At 38.9% G+C, this 17818-nt stretch overlaps 1 protein-coding gene and 1 long non-coding RNA gene across 2 annotated transcripts in view; one reads left to right on the plus strand and one right to left on the minus strand.

Moving 5' to 3' along the window:
* The window catches only part of LOC122447487, a 17549-nt gene extending 12128 nt beyond the window's left edge, over window positions 1-5421 (minus strand). The window contains exon 1 of the long non-coding RNA XR_006271254.1: window positions 5305-5421. This is a non-coding gene — a long non-coding RNA (uncharacterized LOC122447487). The remainder of the gene's footprint in view (window positions 1-5304) is intronic.
* Window positions 1-17818, plus strand: part of LOC122447477 (ATP-binding cassette sub-family C member 4-like) — a 1659665-nt gene that overhangs the window by 173899 nt on the left and 1467948 nt on the right. The window lies entirely within an intron of this gene.

Here is a 17818-nt window from a genome sequence, read left to right on the forward strand (position 1 = left end):
TTTATTTTTCTGGAATTGAGCTTCAGGAGTTGCTTGTATATTTTTGAGATTAATCCTTTGTTTCTTCATTTGCTATTATTTTCTCCCATTCTGAAGGCTGTCTTTTCACCTTGCTTATAGTTTCCTTTGTTGTGCAAAAGCTTTTAAATTTAATTAGGTCCCATGTGTTTATTTTTGCTTTTATTTCCAATATTCTGGGAGGTAGGTCATAGAGGATCCTGCTATGATTTATGTTGGAGAGTGTTTTGTCTATGTTGTCCTCTAGGAACTTTATAGTTTCTGGTCTTACATTTAGATCTTTAATCCATTTTGAGTTTATTTTTCTGTATGCTGTTGGAAAGTGTTCTAGTTTTATTCTTTTACAAGTGGTTGACCAGTTTTCCCAGCACCACTTGTTAAAGAGGTTGCCTTTTTTCCACTGTATACCCTTGACTCCTTTGTTGAACATAAGGTGTCCATAGGTATGTGGATTTATCTCTGGGCTTTCTATTCGTTCCATTCATCTATATTTCTGTCTTAGTGCCAGTACCATACTGTTTTGATGACTGTGGCTTTGTAGTAGAGCCTGAAGTCAGGCTGGTTGATTCCTCCAGTTCCATTCTTCTTTCTCAAGATTGCTTTGGCTATTCGAGGTTTTTTTGTATTTCCATACAAATTGTGAAATTATTTGTTCTAGTTCTATGAAAAATACCGTTGGTAGCTTGATAGGGATTGCATTGAATCTATAGATTGCTTTGTGTAGTATAGTCATTTTGACAATATTGATTCTTCCAATCCATAAGCACGGTATATTTCTCCATCTGTTTGTGTCCTCTTTGATTTCTTTCATCAGTATTTTATAGTTTTCTATATATAGGTCTTTCGTTTCTTTAGGTAGATATACTCCTAAGTATTTTATTCTTTTTGTTGCAATGGTGAATGGTATTGTTTCCTTCATTTCTCGTTCTGTTTTCTCATTGTTAGTGTATAGGAATATAGGGATTTCTGTGTGTTAATTTTATATCCTGCATAATTACTGTATTCATTGATTAGCTCTAGTAATTTTCTGGTAGAGTCTATAGGGTTTTCTATGTAAAGACAAAGACTGGCTGAATGGATACAAAAGCAAGACCCCTATATATACTGTCTACAACAGATCCACCTCAAAACAAGAGACACATACAGACTGAAAGTGAAGGGCTGGAAAAAAATATTTCACACAAACGGAGACCAAAAGAAAGCAGGAGTTGCAATACTCATATCAGATAAAATAGACTTTCAAATAAAGGCTGTGAAAAGAGACAAAGAAGGACACTACATAATGATCAAAGGATCAATCCAAGAAGAAGATATAACAATTATAAATATATATGCACCCAACATAGGATCACCGCAATATGTAAGGCAAATGCTAACAGAAATGAAAGGGGAAATTAACAATAACACAATAATAGTGGGAGAATTTAATACCCCACTGACACCTATCGATAGATCAACCAAACAGAAAATTAACGAGGAAACACAAACTTTAAATGACACAATGGTCCAGCTAGACCTAATTGATATCTATAGTACATTTCACCCTAAAACAATCAATTTCACCTTTTTCTCAAGTGCACACAGAACGTTCTCCAGAATAGATCACATCCTGGGCCATAAATCTAGCCTTGGTAAATTCAAAAAAATTGAAATCATTCCAATCATCTTTTCTGACCACAATGCAGTAAGATTAGATCTCTATTACAGGAAAAAAAACTATCAAAAACTCAAACATATGGAGGCTAAATAACACGCTTCTGAATAACCAACAAATCATAGAAAAAATCAAAAAAGGAATCAAAATATGCATAGAAATGAATGAAAATGAAAACACAACAACCCAAAACCTATGGGACACTGTAAAAGCAGTGCTAAGGGGAAGGTTCATAGCACTACAGGCTTACCTCAAGAAACAAGAAAAAAGCCAAATAAATAACCTAACTCTACACCTAAAGCAACTAGAGAAGGAAGAAATGCAGAAACCCAGGTTAGTAGAAGGAAAGAAATCTTAAAAATTAGGGCAGAAATAAATGCAAAAGAAACTAAAGAGACGATAGCAAATATCAACAAAGCTAAAAGCTGGTTTTTTGAAAAGGTAAATATAATTGACAAACTGTTAGCCAGACTCATCAAGAAACAAAGGGAGAAGAACCAAATCAACAAAATTAGAAATGAAAATGGAGAGATTGCAACAGACAACTCTGAAATACAAAGGCTCATAAGAGACTACTACCAGCAGCTCTATGCCAATAAAATGGACAACTTGGAAGAAATGGACAAATTCTTAGAAAAGTATAACTTTCCAAACTGAACCAGGAATAAACAGAAAATCTTAACAGACCCATCACAAGCCCGAAGATCGAAACTGTAATCAGAAATCTTCCAGCAAACAAAAGCCCAGGACCAGATGGCTTCACAGCTGAATTCCACCAAAAATTTAAAGAGCTAACACCTATTTTACTCAAACTCTTCCAGAAAATTGCAGAAGAAGGTAAACTTCCAAACTCATTCTATGAGGCCACCATCACTCTAATACCAAAACCAGTCAAAGATGCCACAAAAAAAGAAAATGATAGGCCAATATCACTGATGAATATAGATGCAAAAATCCTTAACAAAATTCTAGCAAACAGAATCCAACAACATATTAAAAAGATCATACATCATGAACAAGTGGGCTTTATCCCAGGAATGCAAGGATTCTTTAATATCCACAAATCAATCAATGTAATACACCACATTAACAAATTGGAAGATAAAAATCATATGATTATCTCAATAGATGCAGAAAAGCCTTTGACAAAATTCAACATCCATTTATGATTAAAACTCTCCAGAAAGCAGGAATAGAAGGAACATACCTCAACATAATAAAAGCTATATATGACAATCCCACAGCAAACATGGTGGAAAATCAAAAGCATTTCCCTTAAAGTCAGGAACAAGGGTGCCCACTCTCACCACTACTATTCAACATAGTTCTGGAAGTGTTGGCCACAGCAATCAGAACAGAAAAAGAAATAAAAGGAATCCAGATAGGCAAAGAAGAAGTGAAACTCTCACTGTTTGCAGATCTTAGTTTTTTGAATGTTGAGTTTTAAGCAATAAAAGAAATAAAAGGAATCCAGATAGGAAAAGAAGAAGTGAAACTCTCACTTTTGCAGATCTTAGTTTTTTGAATGTTGAGTTTTAAGCCAGTTTTTTCACTTTCTTCTTTTAATTTCATCAAGCGGTTCTTTGGTTCCGCTTTGCTTTCTGCAATTAGGGTGGTATCATCTGCATATCTGAGATTATTGATATTTTCCCCAACAATCTTGATTCTAGCTTGAGCTTCATCCAGCCCAGCGTTTCACATGATGTGGTCTGCCTATTGGTTAAATAAGCTGGGTGATAATATATAACCTTGTGATGCTCCTTTCCCAATTTGGAACCAGTTTGTTGTTCCTTGTCCAGTTCTGACTGTTGCTTCTTGACCTGCATACAGGTTTCTCAGGAGGCAGGTAAGATATTCTCATTTCTTTAAAAATCTTCCACAGTATGTTGTGATCCACACAGTCAAAAGCTTTAGTGTAGTCAATGAAGCAGAAGTAGATGTTTTTTCTGGAATTCTCTTGCTTTTTCTATGATCCAGTGGATATTAGCAATTTGATCTCTGACTCCTCTGCCTTTTCTAAATCCAGCTTATACATCTGGAATTTCTTGGTTCATGTTCTGTTGAAGCCTAGCTTGGAGGATTTTGGGCATGACCTTGCTGGGATGTTAAATGAGTGCAATTGTGTGGTAGTTTGAGCATTCTTTGGCATTGCCCTTCTTCGAAATTGGAATGAAAACTGACCTTTTCCACTCTGGTGGACACTGCCTAGTTGAGACATGCAAATCACAACTACAGTGAGATCTCGTACCAGTCAGAATGATCATCATCAAAAAATCTACAAATAAATGCTAGAGAGGGTGTAGAGTAAAGGGAGCCCTCCTACATTGTGGGTAGAATGTTAATTTGTGCAGACACTATTGAAAAATGGGAGGGATTTTCCTGGTGGTCCAGTAGTAAAGAACCTGCCTTCCAATGTAGAGGACTTGGGTTCAATCCCTAATGGGGGAACTAAAATCCCACATGCTACAGGTGACTAAGCCCACATGCCACAACTACTGAGTTTGTGCATCACAACGAAGATCCCTCATACCACAACAAAGATCCCTCATACCACAATGAAGATGCCTCATACCACAACAAAGATCTCTCATGCCACAACTAAGACCCAGCACAGCAACAAACAAACAAATGAATAAAAACTATGAAGGTTCCATACGAAGCTAAAAACAGCCCCTGTATGATCCAACAAGTCCACTCCCAGGAATATACCCAGAGAAAAACATGGATACCTGCACCCCAGTGATCATTGAAACACTGTTTACAATAGTCAAGACATGGAAGCAACCCAAATGTCAATTGACAGGTGAATTGATAAACAAGATGTTATACATATATATATAATGGAATATTGTGCTGTGCTGTGCTTGGTCACTCTTTGTGACCTCATGGACTGTAGCCTGCCAGTCTCCTCTGTCCATGGGGATTCTGCCAGCAAGAATACTGGAGTGGGTTGCCATGCCCTCCTTCAGGGGATTTTCCCAGCCCAGGGATCAAACGCTAGCCTCCCGAATTGCAGCTAGATTCTTTACCGTCTGAGCCACCAGAGAAGCCCACAATGGACTATTACTTAGATATAAAAAAGAATGAAATAATGCCATTTGTAGCAACATGGATGGACCAGGAAATGATCATATTAAATGAAGTAAGTCAGACAGAGATAAACAAATATCATATAATATCACTTACATGCAGAATCTTAAAAAAATAAAGTGATACAAATGAACTTATTTACAAAACAGAAACAGACTCACTAACATAGAGACCAGAGACCAAATTTATGGTTACCCAGGGGAATTGTGCAGGGAGGGATAGATTGAGAGTTTGGGACTGACATGCACATACTGCTCTATTTAAAATAGATGGCCAACAAGGACCTACTGTATAGCATAGGAAACTCTGTTCAATGTTCTATGATGACTTGAATGGGAAAAAGTTTTGAAAAAGAATGGAAACATGTATATATATATCACTGATTCACTTTGCTGTAAACCTGAAACTACCACAACATTATTAATCAACTATATTCCAATGTAATAAAAAAATTAAAAGTAAATATACTCCCATATAAAGTAAAAATTAAAAAAAAAGAAAATGCAATAGGTCCATGTAATTTTTATGTCTAAGAGAGCTACCTGGAAAATCTGCAGATGATACACAGGCCTCATAAACTGCCGGAGTCCAGCCTTAGTTCATACCCTCAGGATGAACGGCATCTGCGAGCGAGCAAGAGAGAGAGAGAGAGAGAGAGAGAGAGAGAGAGAGAGAGAGAGAGAGAGAGAGAGAGAGAGAGAGAGAGACCAGACTGGGGTTGCAGCAGGGTCTGGCTGCACTTTATTTTTCACCGTAGCCTTTATACCCTAAGTTAGTACATTTCTAAGGGGAGGTGAAAGATAAGCATACAGAGTTAGTTTAACATTACGTCAGTTTGCCCTTTACAAAACCAGGATGTTTTCTGCATACTTCTTTGTTTATGAGAGTCTTTTTCCATAGTAGATTTGTGTACATTTTCTTCTGGCCTTGGGGCCTATTGACATTTTATGACCTAGGTGAATGCAAAGCTGTTTTCCGTAATCTATTCTTTATTGTTCTCTGTTGCCTTGAGCTTAACAGGAAACGGAAAAGTTGCAGTCTCATGGTACAGCAGGTTGCAACATAGTACAAATACAATCCTGTTAACACAAAGGTCAGTCTTTTTGCAGAAGTTAGCTAAATTTATTTAAAAGGTTTATCACACAAAGCCTCTGGGACTCCAGTGAGGTAGCCCCTGTTCAGCACTCCTGGTTAAAATTAGCAATCATCTTATTGTTTCCACACTAGAGCTAAACTCTTATTTTTCTAAATCTTTAACTATGTTAACAATAGTTTCGACTGCACAACCTCAGCACATTAAGAGCAAAAACACAGCAAGCAAACGTTGATCCAATAACCACTTTTAGAATAATATTTTTGTGTTCTCTAGTAGGGCTTCCTCACCCCCTGAAGGGCTCTGTGCCTATTAGGGCCTTTTGTGTGATCAGGTTCTTTATGCTGTTCATGATTAAAGTGTTGTGAGCAGTCATGTGCACTAGTACATATTTGCCAAGCAGACTAGAATACCAGTAAAGGGGTCTAGATTGAAAGACTCCTTCCATCCTGGATAATCTTACAGGATACCACCATCTGGGGGACATATTAATTAAAGTTCTAAGTTGATTCTGTTTGGAAAGAGATCGGTGAAGGCCTTCTACCTGTGTCACAGAAATTAGGGAGTAGTCTAATATAGCAAGCATCAGAAAGACAGATATCATCTTTAAGGTGAGCACTGGGGCAGCTTTTCAAAATCCCTGAAGTCTTGATCTGCCTTGCTTGTCAGGGCTTCTCCTCATGACCTTGTCATGGGTGGGATCTCGTGTGCTGGCTCCGGGGAATAAATACATCTTCATTGAGCTCAGGTAACTGACTGACTTACCTCAATGCATTTTTCTGTAACCAGTGGAGAGTGGCAAATGATTTGAGATTGGCATTCCTGGAGAGTTTCTGGGATCAAGGCATTGTTATCACACTAACTTATAGGTGTGGTTCATTTTAGTTCAACTTGGGTTACAGGAAGAATGGGGAAAGAGTGAGAGATTATAGGAACATTTTCTTATAGATATAAAATGTTAAAAAAATTCAAAATTGTACCTATTTTTCTGTACATAAAATTTAGAGTTGCTTTGTGTTTATGTGTTCTGAAATACCTAGAATCTTTGGCAAAACTGGTAAGCATAGAGGCTAAGTTGGTAAAATTCTATTCCTGGCTTTTTTTCAGTCTATGTTCCAGTGTAACTCTTGTAGCTCCTGACATGAGCCTTGACCACACTGCACTCTGTTCCTGTCAGTGCCCCCTCCTCTATGACTGCCCCTTTTCTTTTTTTTCTTTTCCAACATTTGACAATAAGTTTCAAGCCTTTATCTTCAACACTGGCTTGTTTGTCTTTCATTTTCCCTTTCACTCTCCCTCTTGCCCACAACCATCAGGCATGCAGTCCTCCAAGTCCACATCCATAATCCTGTCATCCCTGTATCCCACTGCCTCAGCTGCTTCCCTTGCCAGCTATATCTGTTCCCTCCTTGATCTTATCCTAAACTCTTGCCAAATTACACCATTGGGCAGTCACCCGGTCATACCCTGAATTTAGTTTCCTTTGTTTTTAATTTTTAATCAGCATGCACTGTGTGCCTGACTCCTGTCATGTACAATGTCAGAGCCCTGAGATGCAAAGTGAACATGGAAAACCATATAAACCTGCTCTTGAGGAGATCCCAGGCTAGCAACCAACCCTCTTGGTCCATTTGGTTGCCTGTGTCTGGAATGACCGCTGTCTGCCAACCCACCTCCATTTCTGTGTGTTCAAGGCTATCCATTCTTCAAGGCCCAGCTCTCTGCCCTCTGTCCTCCTTGAAGCTTATCCTCCAAACCTCTGGCCAGAAGTCATCTCTTCTGTTACTCAACTTCTCCTTGTCATGCATTTTTTTTCTTGCATTATAGACACTTAAGGATTTTCTTTTCCCTCTCCTTTCAGTATAGGCTCCCTGACATATGTGTTTTCCTCTTCTAGAGCATCTAGCATAGTGCTCTCAATGCAGTTAAATATGCAGTAAATGTTTGCTGAATAAATTTAGAAACTAATGAAAATTGGCTCATTTTCCTCAAATATGTTTTGCCTGTGTGCCATTTCATATTTATTGAACATGAAAGTTAAATAAAACTCATTTTCTTTTTCTGTGAATATATACCTGGCACACAGTAAACAATTTGTGCCTGAGTATAATAAAATTACAGTTGAAAAGTAGACAGGAGAAATGTTTATGTTTACATGCATATTTTCTTAAATTATAAACAAAGTTAATATGAGGTATTATCCATATGGGAATATATTTTAGAATATTGAATATTAAGCTTCTCATGTCTCTTATTTTACTTCTTATGCTAAGTTATTTAACAGTGTCTTTTACTTGTAACTCACATGCAGAGGAAGCAATGAAAGTTCAGTCCTAGATTCAAATCCCAGCTCTGCCATCTACTGATTCTACTGCCTTGGCCAAGGTATTTAACTGCATATCAGTCTTCATCTGTGTCTGGTCATGAACTTCTTGATAAAATGTCTTGCTCATATTTGAATCTCCCATTCCTAGAACAGTGCTTTGGTGATAGATATTCAGTGCTTACAGGATGGATGAATGGATAGGGAATATGGAAGGAAAAAAAGAAGAAATAAATGGAAGAGTGGATTGATGGAAATCATGAACCTTGTTTGTCTACTCTCGAGAGACATTCTTGAGAATTAACAATGGTGATTATAAAGCATATGAAACAGTAAATACTCAACTCACAGCTATTTTTATTTTCCATTTCATATTCAAAGACTGCTGTTTTAGTTATGGGATGATTTCATGGATCTGATGGTCACCGTAGCCTTTGTTACTCTATTTATATGCAAGGGCATCCCATCTCTGAAACCTTGTGACTCTGTCCACTTGAAGCTGTATTAATAATGCAGTTCACTTTAAGGTACTGTATTTTATTTTAATGCCTATCAAAAGAGTATCGATGAAGTATATTGTATTTCAACACATTTTTAAAGTGTTAAAAAAGTTAAATTTTAGGCTCTTATAAATTATCAAGCACTGCAACAAACTATCATACTTCTGGCATTCCCCCACCTAAAACTGAGAAGTCCCCTTATAACATATAGTGAGTTAGTAATGACAACAACAAAAAAACGCACAATGTGAGAATTGTGAGTTGTTTCATATGGGGCAAAATGAGAACTATGGCCCGGGAGACAGCATTCCAGATCGCTCTGAGAAACTGCTTCAAAGAGTAGAAGGAAAGGTCATTGTTATATGTCATTGTGAAGGAGGGTATGTGCAGTCAAGTACACCCTTTGGCAGAGGCTTGTTGCTAATCATGAAGAGTGGATATTGCTGTTAATGATTTTAGTGCTTTTCTAGATATGAGGAGATGCAAGAATTGGGCTAGATATGAGAAGATGCAAGAATTGGGGTCACAAAAATCTTCTCCTAAAAGTACCTAAGTATCTGAAGGCCTATTCTGCCAATTTTTCCCAGGGCACAGAGTGTCTCATTCCGAGTCTCCACCCTGTATTTCTTTGAGGATGTGTTGAAGGTCAGTGACTAAAGTGGGTTTGTGACCTAGTTCCTATAGAAGAAGAAGGCAAGTGCCAATTTTTAGTAGGCACTAATACTTAAAAGGCTCAAAGTATTTTGACTAAAATGATCTTTCTACTATTTATATTATTAATCCTATTGTTTTTTGAGAGCATTAAAATTTTTTCTGGCTTTGAGTATTTTAGATATTAGCCAAATCTAAGAACTACTCATCTCAGTGGCATTTGTGTGTTTTAGACAATGTGAGAGAAATTGGAAGATTTACTATTTATTCAAATTTGAATAAATAGAAAGTTGGATAAGGACAAATATTACTAATATTTTCATTAAAATATATAAAGCCTTTATAGTCAGAGAACTTATCTGTACCAACTCTGAAGTGGTGATTTTTAAAAGTTGTTGCTGCCCAGAGATAAATCCACGAACCTATGGACACCTTATCTTTGACAAAGGAGGCAAGGATATACAATGGAAAAAAGACAACCTCTTCAACAAGTGGTGCTGGGAAAACTGGTCAACCACTTGTAAAAGAATGAAACTAGAACACTTTCTAACACCATACACAAAAATAAACTCAAAATGGATTAAAGATCTAAATGTCAGGCCAGAAACTATAAAACTCCTAGAGGAGAACATAGGCAAAACACTCTCCGACATGAATCACAGCAGGATCCTCTATGACCCACCTCCCAGAATGTTGGAAATAAAAGCAAAACTAAACAAATGGGACCTAATGAAACTTAAAAGCTTTTGCACTACAAAGGAAACTATAAGTAAGGTGAAAAGACAGCCCTCAGATTGGGAGAAAATAATAGCAAATGAAGAAACAGACAAAGGATTAATCTCAAAAATATACAAGCAGCTCCTGAAGCTCAATTCCAGAAAAATAAATGACCCAATCAAAAAATGGGCCAAAGAACTAAACAGACATTTCTCCAAAGAAGACATTCAGATGGCTAACAAACACATGAAAAGATGCTCAACATCACTCATTATCAGAGAAATGCAAATCAAAACCACAATGAGGTACCATTACACACCAGTCAGGATGGCTGCTATCCAAAAGTCTACAAGCAATAAATGCTGGAGAGGGTGTGGAGAAAAGGGAAACCTCTTACACTGTTGGTGGGAATGCAAACTAGTACAGCCACTATGGAAAACAGTGTGGAGATTTCTTAAAAAACTGGAAATAGAACTGCCATATGACCCAGCAATACCACTCTTGGGCATACACACTGAGGAAACCAGATCTGAAAGAGACACGTGCACCGCAATGTTCATCGCAGCACTATTTATAATAGCCAGGACATGGAAGCAACTAGATGCCCATCAGCAGACGAATGGTAAGGAAGCTGTGGTACATATACACCATGGAATATTACTCAGCCATTAAAAAGAATTCATTTGAACCAGTCCTAATGAGATGGATGAAACTGGAGCCCATTATACAGAGTGAAGTAAGCCAGAAAGATAAAGATCAGTACAGCATACTAACACATATATATGGAATTTAGAAAGATGGTAATGATAACCCTATATGCAAAACAGAAAAAGAGACACAGAAGTACAGAACAGACTTTTGGACTCTGTGGGAGAAGGTGAGGGTGGGATGTTTCGAGAGAACAGCATGTATATTATCTATGGTGAAGCGGATCACCGGCCCAGGTGGGATTCATGAGACAGGTGCTCGGGCCAGGTGCACTGGGAGGACCCAGAGGAATCGGGTGGGGGGGGGGAGGTGGGAGGGGGGATCGGGATGGGGAACACATGTAACTCCATGGCTGATTCGTGTCAGTGTATGACAAAGCCCACTGCAATGTTGCGGAGTGGCTGGCCTCCAACTAATAAAAATAATTGGAAAAAAAAAATAAATAAAAGTTGTTGCTTTTGCAGAATGTAAAGTTGTTCATTGTATGAAGTAATGAACCTTTTGGTCTCAGGTGTCCTCAGCCTGAAGCATCTTGAAGAAGGATTTTGGGTCCCTGGACAGAGATTGAAGTCAGGTGGAGGCATAGAAAGCTCTGAATGCCAGGCACTAGGCCCCGAGGGCCAGTAGCCAGTGACAAGGCCCTGGACTTCTGACTTTGTATAAAGGAATTTACACAAACAGATGGCAAGTAGTGAAACGAGTAAAGTGCTCTGTAGGAGGGAAAATGATAACATGTAGATAGTCACATAGGCAGGCTCAGAAAAAGACTGGTACACTTGTGATAGTTAAAATCACTTATATGGGGCATTTTTTCTGGGTTTCCTTTGGACAATCATCTTGTTTTATCTGACTCTGAGTCTGTACTTGGTTTATCTCAAGGTCCTCCCATGTGTGTGCATACATCCCTTAGCCAAGATGGATCCTAGAGAAGAGGCTTATGGGTAGGTTGACAAAACCTACAGTGGGGTGGTGACCCCTCTGTTTTTGATGCCCAAGGAACATTTCTGCACTTGTGTAGGTAGGAAGGTCTCCTTGACCTTGAGAATGAGAAAATGTGGTCTGTTTATCTTTTATCTGGGCAGAGCTCAGCTTCTCCTCCCTCCTGCTATTGTCTTCTTCTTGGAGTGTCTGTCCAGAGAGGACAAACTCCAGCTGGGCAGCCTGGGGCCCATCTGTCTCCTGCCCCAATTTCATGTACTTATTTACTTAGTCTTTGGCATGAGAGAGACCTGTGTTTTAAGATTGTGTTTTTTCTTCTTCAATGTCAAGAGGAGTAGTTATATGTTCCATGTTTAAGTAAAATTGCACATTTAGGGCATCTAAATTGGCATGCCAAATTATAGGACATTTTAATAATTAGGTGGATGTGGCAGATTCAATTATTCTTGAGCTCTTTTGAGAAAGCTGCTCTTAGCAGTTAACAAAAGATTAGTGGCAAAATGGCCTTTATGAGACTTAATAAACATTTCCCACTAAATAACATAGGATGGATTAAGTACAATACCTAGATGTGAAAAGCAACCTGTGTCTTCTTAGTTTCAGTGTATTTTCTTAAGATACATTTACTCTAGTAGTGGTAGTAGTAGTGTTAGTCACTCAGTAAAGCCTGACTCTTTGCAACCCCATGGACTGTAGCTCGCCAGGCTCCTCTGTCCATGGGATTTCTCCAGGCAAGAATACTAGAGTGTGTAGCCATTCTCTTCTCTGGGGGATCTTCCCAACCCAGGGATGGAACCTGGGTCTCCTGTATTTCAGGTATTTTCTTTACTGTCTAAGCCACCAGGAAACCACTTAACATCAAAACTGTTTTCCTAGGTACATCATTTAGGCCAATTGTTTCAGACTCTTCCTTCCCTCTGAAACTATTAAGCAAAGCCACCAATGGGTAGAAAGGCAGAGTTAAGAGCCCCTTCCTCTCCCTTTCAGTTTATGGTTAGTGGGCATATTAATGAGCAATAAAGTGGCTGAAAGGTAGGCAGTAGGAAAAAGAGAAAGAAGCAAGGAAAGATAAATTGTTACAAAAGAGATTCAGATCCTCAGCAATTCAGACTGGGCTTCGCCGTGTGCTCTGCCAGGCTGTGATCACTGGAATTTGGAGCCCAATTTCTTTCTTGCATCTTTAGTCTTATCCAAAGAGAAAACTGGATTTCTACAGATTTCTTCTATGCAAAGCAGCTCTGCTAAAGCTGCTTAAGTAGCAGCTCTTTTTGCCAGCCTTTCACTCTCAGAATAATAAGCTACAACCACAGCCAAATTCAAGAAGCATCTTAACCTCTCTGACAAGAGATTCAGTGCTCTTTTCAGTTCAGTTCAATCACTCAGTCATGTCCAACTCTTTGCAACACCATGGATTGCAGCACGCAGGCCTCCCTGTCCATCACCAACTCCTGGAGTTTACTCAAACTCTTGTCCATTGAGTCCGTGATCAACCATCTCATCCTCTGTCATCCTGTTCTAATCCCATGTTCAATCTTTCCCAGCATCAGGGTCTTTTCAAATGAGTTAGTTCTTCGTATCAGATGGCCTAAGTATTGGAGTTTCAGCTTCAGCATCAGTCCTTCCAATGAATATTCAGGGCTTATTTCCTTTAGATTGGATTGGTTGGATCTCCTTGCAGTCCAAGGGACTCTCAAGTGTCTCCTCCAACACCACAGTTCAAAAGCATCAATCCTTCGGTGCTCAGCTTTCTTTATAGTCCAACTCTCACATCCATACATGACTACTGGAAAAACCATATCTGTGACTAGATGGACCTCTGTTGCAAAGTAATGTCTCTGCTTTTAAATATGCTGTCTAGGTTGGTCAAAACTTTTCTTCCAAGGAGAAAGCGTCTTTTAATTTCATGGCTGCAGTCACCATCTGCAGTGACTTTGGAGACCAGAAAAATAAAGTCTGACACAGCTTCCATTGTTTCCCCATCTATTTACCATGAAGAGATGGGACCAGATGCCATGATCTTAGTTTTCTGAATGTTGAGTTTTAAGCCAACTTTGTCACTCTCCTCATTCGCTTTCATCAAGAGGCTCTTTAGTTCTTCTTCACTTTCTTCCATAAGGGTGGTGTCATCTGCATATTTGAGGTTATTGATACTTCTCCTGGCAATCTTGATTCCAGCTTGTGCTTCATCCATCCCAGCTTTTCTCGTGATGTAAACTGCATATAAGTTAAATAAGCAGAGTGACAATATACAGCCTTGATGTACTCCTTTCCTGATTTGGAACCAGTCTATTGTCATGTCCAGTTCCATGTTGCTTCCTGACCTCCATGGTGTTTAAAAAAATTAATGCACATTTAATTTTCTTGAAAGTGCTTGAAAATCTGCATACAGATTTCTCAGGAGGCAGGTCAGATTGTCTGGTATTCCCATCTCTTGAAGAATTTTCCACAGTTTGTTGTGATCCACACACTCAAAGGCTTTGGCATAGTCAATAAAGCAGAAGTAGATGTTTTTATGGAGCTCTCTTGCTTTTTTGATGATCCAGCAGATGTTGGCAGTTTGATCTCTGTTCCCTCTGCTTTTTCTCAATTAAGCTTGAACATCTAGAGTTTCACAGTTTACCTACTGTTGAAGCCTGGCTTGGAGAATTGAACATTACTTTGCTAGCGTGTGAGATGAGTGCAATTGTGGGGTTGTTTGAGCATTCTTTGGCTTTGCTCTTCTTTGTGATTGGAATGAAAACTGACATTTTCCAGTCCTGTGACCACTGCTAAGTTTTCCAAATCTGCTGGCACATTGAGTGCAGCACTTTCACAGCATCATCTTTTAGGATTTGAAATAGCTCAACTGGAATTCCATTACCTCCACTAGCTTTGTTCATAGTGATGCTTCCTAAGGCCCATTTGACTTCACATTCCAGGATGTCTGGCTCTAGGTGAATGATCACACCATCATGATTATTTGGGTTCTCTTTTAGCAGCTGACATACTCTAGGACTCAGGAAATTTCAGAAACCTTTTCCCCCAAATATTGCTCAGGTTCTGTCAAACCAACTTGACAATTAATTTGCAGTGTTATCATTGCCATCTGGTTTATATGACATAAACTTACTTTTTAGCTAAATTGAGTTTTATTTTTTGAATCAAGAATTCTCTAAACTTCGAATGCCTGTATAAATAGCCCTCAAAACTCAGAGTCTGAGCTAAAAACACTAACTAATGATATCAACCCTAAATGCCCTTGGCAAATATAAAATGCTACAGACTGCTGAGTGCCCCTAATCATAGTATAAAGCTTTCATTTTCTTCCTTTCCTAATATATAACAATAAAAGTTCAGCCTAGTGGAATAAGAGGGAAGGGGACAGGCCACAACCTTTAAAAGACTGAGGTAGCCTTTGAGTATATGACATAAACTGATCAGAACAAACTAGATACAAGATGGTGGAAGATTCGACTCCATAGACCTTGACCTCATTATATGCTCATTGTAATACATTAGTATGCTAGTAATAACTGACACACCCACGGGTGCTATGACAGTTACAAGGCTGACCATAAAAGGATAAAAAAGGTGGGTGGTTGCCCAGTTTCTGGATATCCCTGCCAGTTTCCCAAAATAGTTGGAATAATCCTCCCACTCATTAGCTTATAAAATTAACCAGACCTTAAAAACTAATCCCACCGTATTTCAGGGCCTCTCGCCTTCTGAGATGATCCACACTCTGTCCCTTGAGTATGTTTCTGCTGTAGCCACTCTTGCCTTTTGAGATGGCCTGTAGAGTCTGTCTATAGAATCTATATGTGTGTGTTCAGTCGCTCAGTCATGTCCAAGTCTTTGTGACCCCAAGGACTGTGGCCTGCCAGGCTCCTCTGTCCATGGGATTTTCCAGCCAAGAATACTGGAGTGGGTTGTCATTTCCTTCTCCAGGGAAACAAAACATAGTAATAGCTAAATCAGTGAATTCTTTGAAAATGAGGACTCAATAAAATTAGCTGAAATAGAAGAATCTGTCATGAAAACACTGTAAGAAGGTAGTTTTCCTAAGATTTTGTGATTCTTGCTACAGTAAGTTGCAGAAGAAATCTGGACCAATGTTCTAGGACATATTCTTAAGGCTTCCGTATAATGTAAGTAGTGAGAGTGAACTTTTTGACTAATAAGTGCTTTATTGGAACACATTCTTATCAAGTATACAATAGAGATACAATAGAATCTTTATCTCACTAAATAAATCCAATTCTTACCTATCACTTTGTCTCTCACTGAATTTTTTCTGAGCGGAGACATAAAGCATCTGAACTTCAGTACATCCAGACACCAGGTGAGTGATTCTAATTAAAAGACCGTGGGTTCAAGTCCCAATCTGAGGTTGCACAGTTTCATTAGGACTTTGCCTGGTAAAACAAGGTAATCAAACCATTTACACACCCCAAGGCCTACCACCTAAATAGATTCTCTCCATTCTTCTCCTCGTGCCCCTTTCTAAAATATTGTCTGAATTACAGTATGTTGCTGGGATACATTGCATGCTGCTAATGGTTTTCTTTCTGCTGATTAACAGGTTTTGGATTCAGGGACAATGAAAGAATATAGTCCACCACATGATTTGCTGCAAAACAGTAATAGCCTATTTTACAAGATGGTGCAACAACTGGGTGAGGCTGAGGTCACTGCTCTCACTGAAAGAGCCAAACAGGTGAGGCTGCTGCATTAAGTTGTAATTAAAGTTTGTCTCCAGGGTTCACACTCTTCACCTGATCTCCACCAGGCATCTGGTAACAAGCGCTCTGTGTCCTTTTCAATCAGAAGCCTCTGGAGACTAAGCGTCATGCTGCTGCTGCTGCTGCTGCTAAGTCGCTTCAGTCGTGTCTGACTCTGAGCAACCCCATGGACTGCAGCCTATCAGGCTCCTCCGTCAATGGGATTGTCCAGGCAAGAGTACTGGAGTGGGTTGCCATTGCCTTCTCCGAAGCATCATGACTGAGTGTTAATAATACTTTGCAGGTTGAAGGCAGATCTGCTGAGAATCTGCAGCAGTGCTGGGGGTGGGGTCAGAATGTGTGCGGTCATGTGTGCATGAGAGAGATTTTGTATTGCAGAGTCCAGGTGGTTGGCCTCTGGCTTTAGATTGTTACAGAGCATAGAACACTCTGCAGATCCTTTACATCTCATTCTGATAGGTGCTCAGTACATTTTTTCAAATTTAAATTTATTTTTAATTGATGATAATTGCTTTACAATATTGTGTTGATTTCTGCTGTATATCAACATGGACCAGCCATAGGTATGCATATGTCCCCTCTCTCTTGAGTCTCCCTCCCACCTCCCACCACATTCCATTCTGCTAAGTTGTCACAGAGCAGCGGATCTGAGCTTCCTGCATCATACTGCACATTTCCACTGGCTATGTCTGCATCTCCATTGCTGCTCTGCAGATAGGTTTATCAATACCATCTTTCTAGATTCCATATATATACACTAATATATGATATTTGTTTTTCTCTTTCTGACTTATTTCACTCTGTTTAATATGTTCTTGGTTCATCCACCTCATTAGAACTGAGTCAAATGCATCCCTTTTTATGGCTGAGTAATATTGTGTGTATGTACCACAATCCCTGTATCCATTCATCCACTGATGGACATCTAGGTTGCTTTTATGTCCTAGCTATTGTAAATAGTTCTGCAGTGAACATTGGGGTACATGTGTCTTTTTCAATGATAAAACCGTACCTCAGTGTATATACCCAGTAGTGGGATTTTTGGGTCATATGGTAGTTTATTCGTAGTTTTTTGAGGAATCTCCATACTGTTCTCCATAGTGGCCATATCAGTTTACATTCCCACCAAGAGTGTGAGAGAGTTCCCTTTGGTTCACACAATCTCCAGCATTTGTTTGTAGATTTTTTGATGATGGCCTTTTTGAACAGTGTGATGTGATACCTCATTGTACTTTTGATTTGCATTTCTCTAATAATTAGAGATGTTAAGCTTCTCTTCATATGTTTATTAGCCATTTGTATATCTTCTTTGGAGAAGTGTCTGTTTAGGTTTTCTGCCCAATTTTTGATTGGGTAATTTATTTTTTTGTTATTGAGCTGAATGAGCTGCTTATATATTTTGGA

Source organism: Cervus canadensis, chromosome 9 (genome assembly GCF_019320065.1).
Source record: "Cervus canadensis isolate Bull #8, Minnesota chromosome 9, ASM1932006v1, whole genome shotgun sequence".
Classification (NCBI taxonomy): domain Eukaryota; kingdom Metazoa; phylum Chordata; class Mammalia; order Artiodactyla; family Cervidae; genus Cervus; species Cervus canadensis.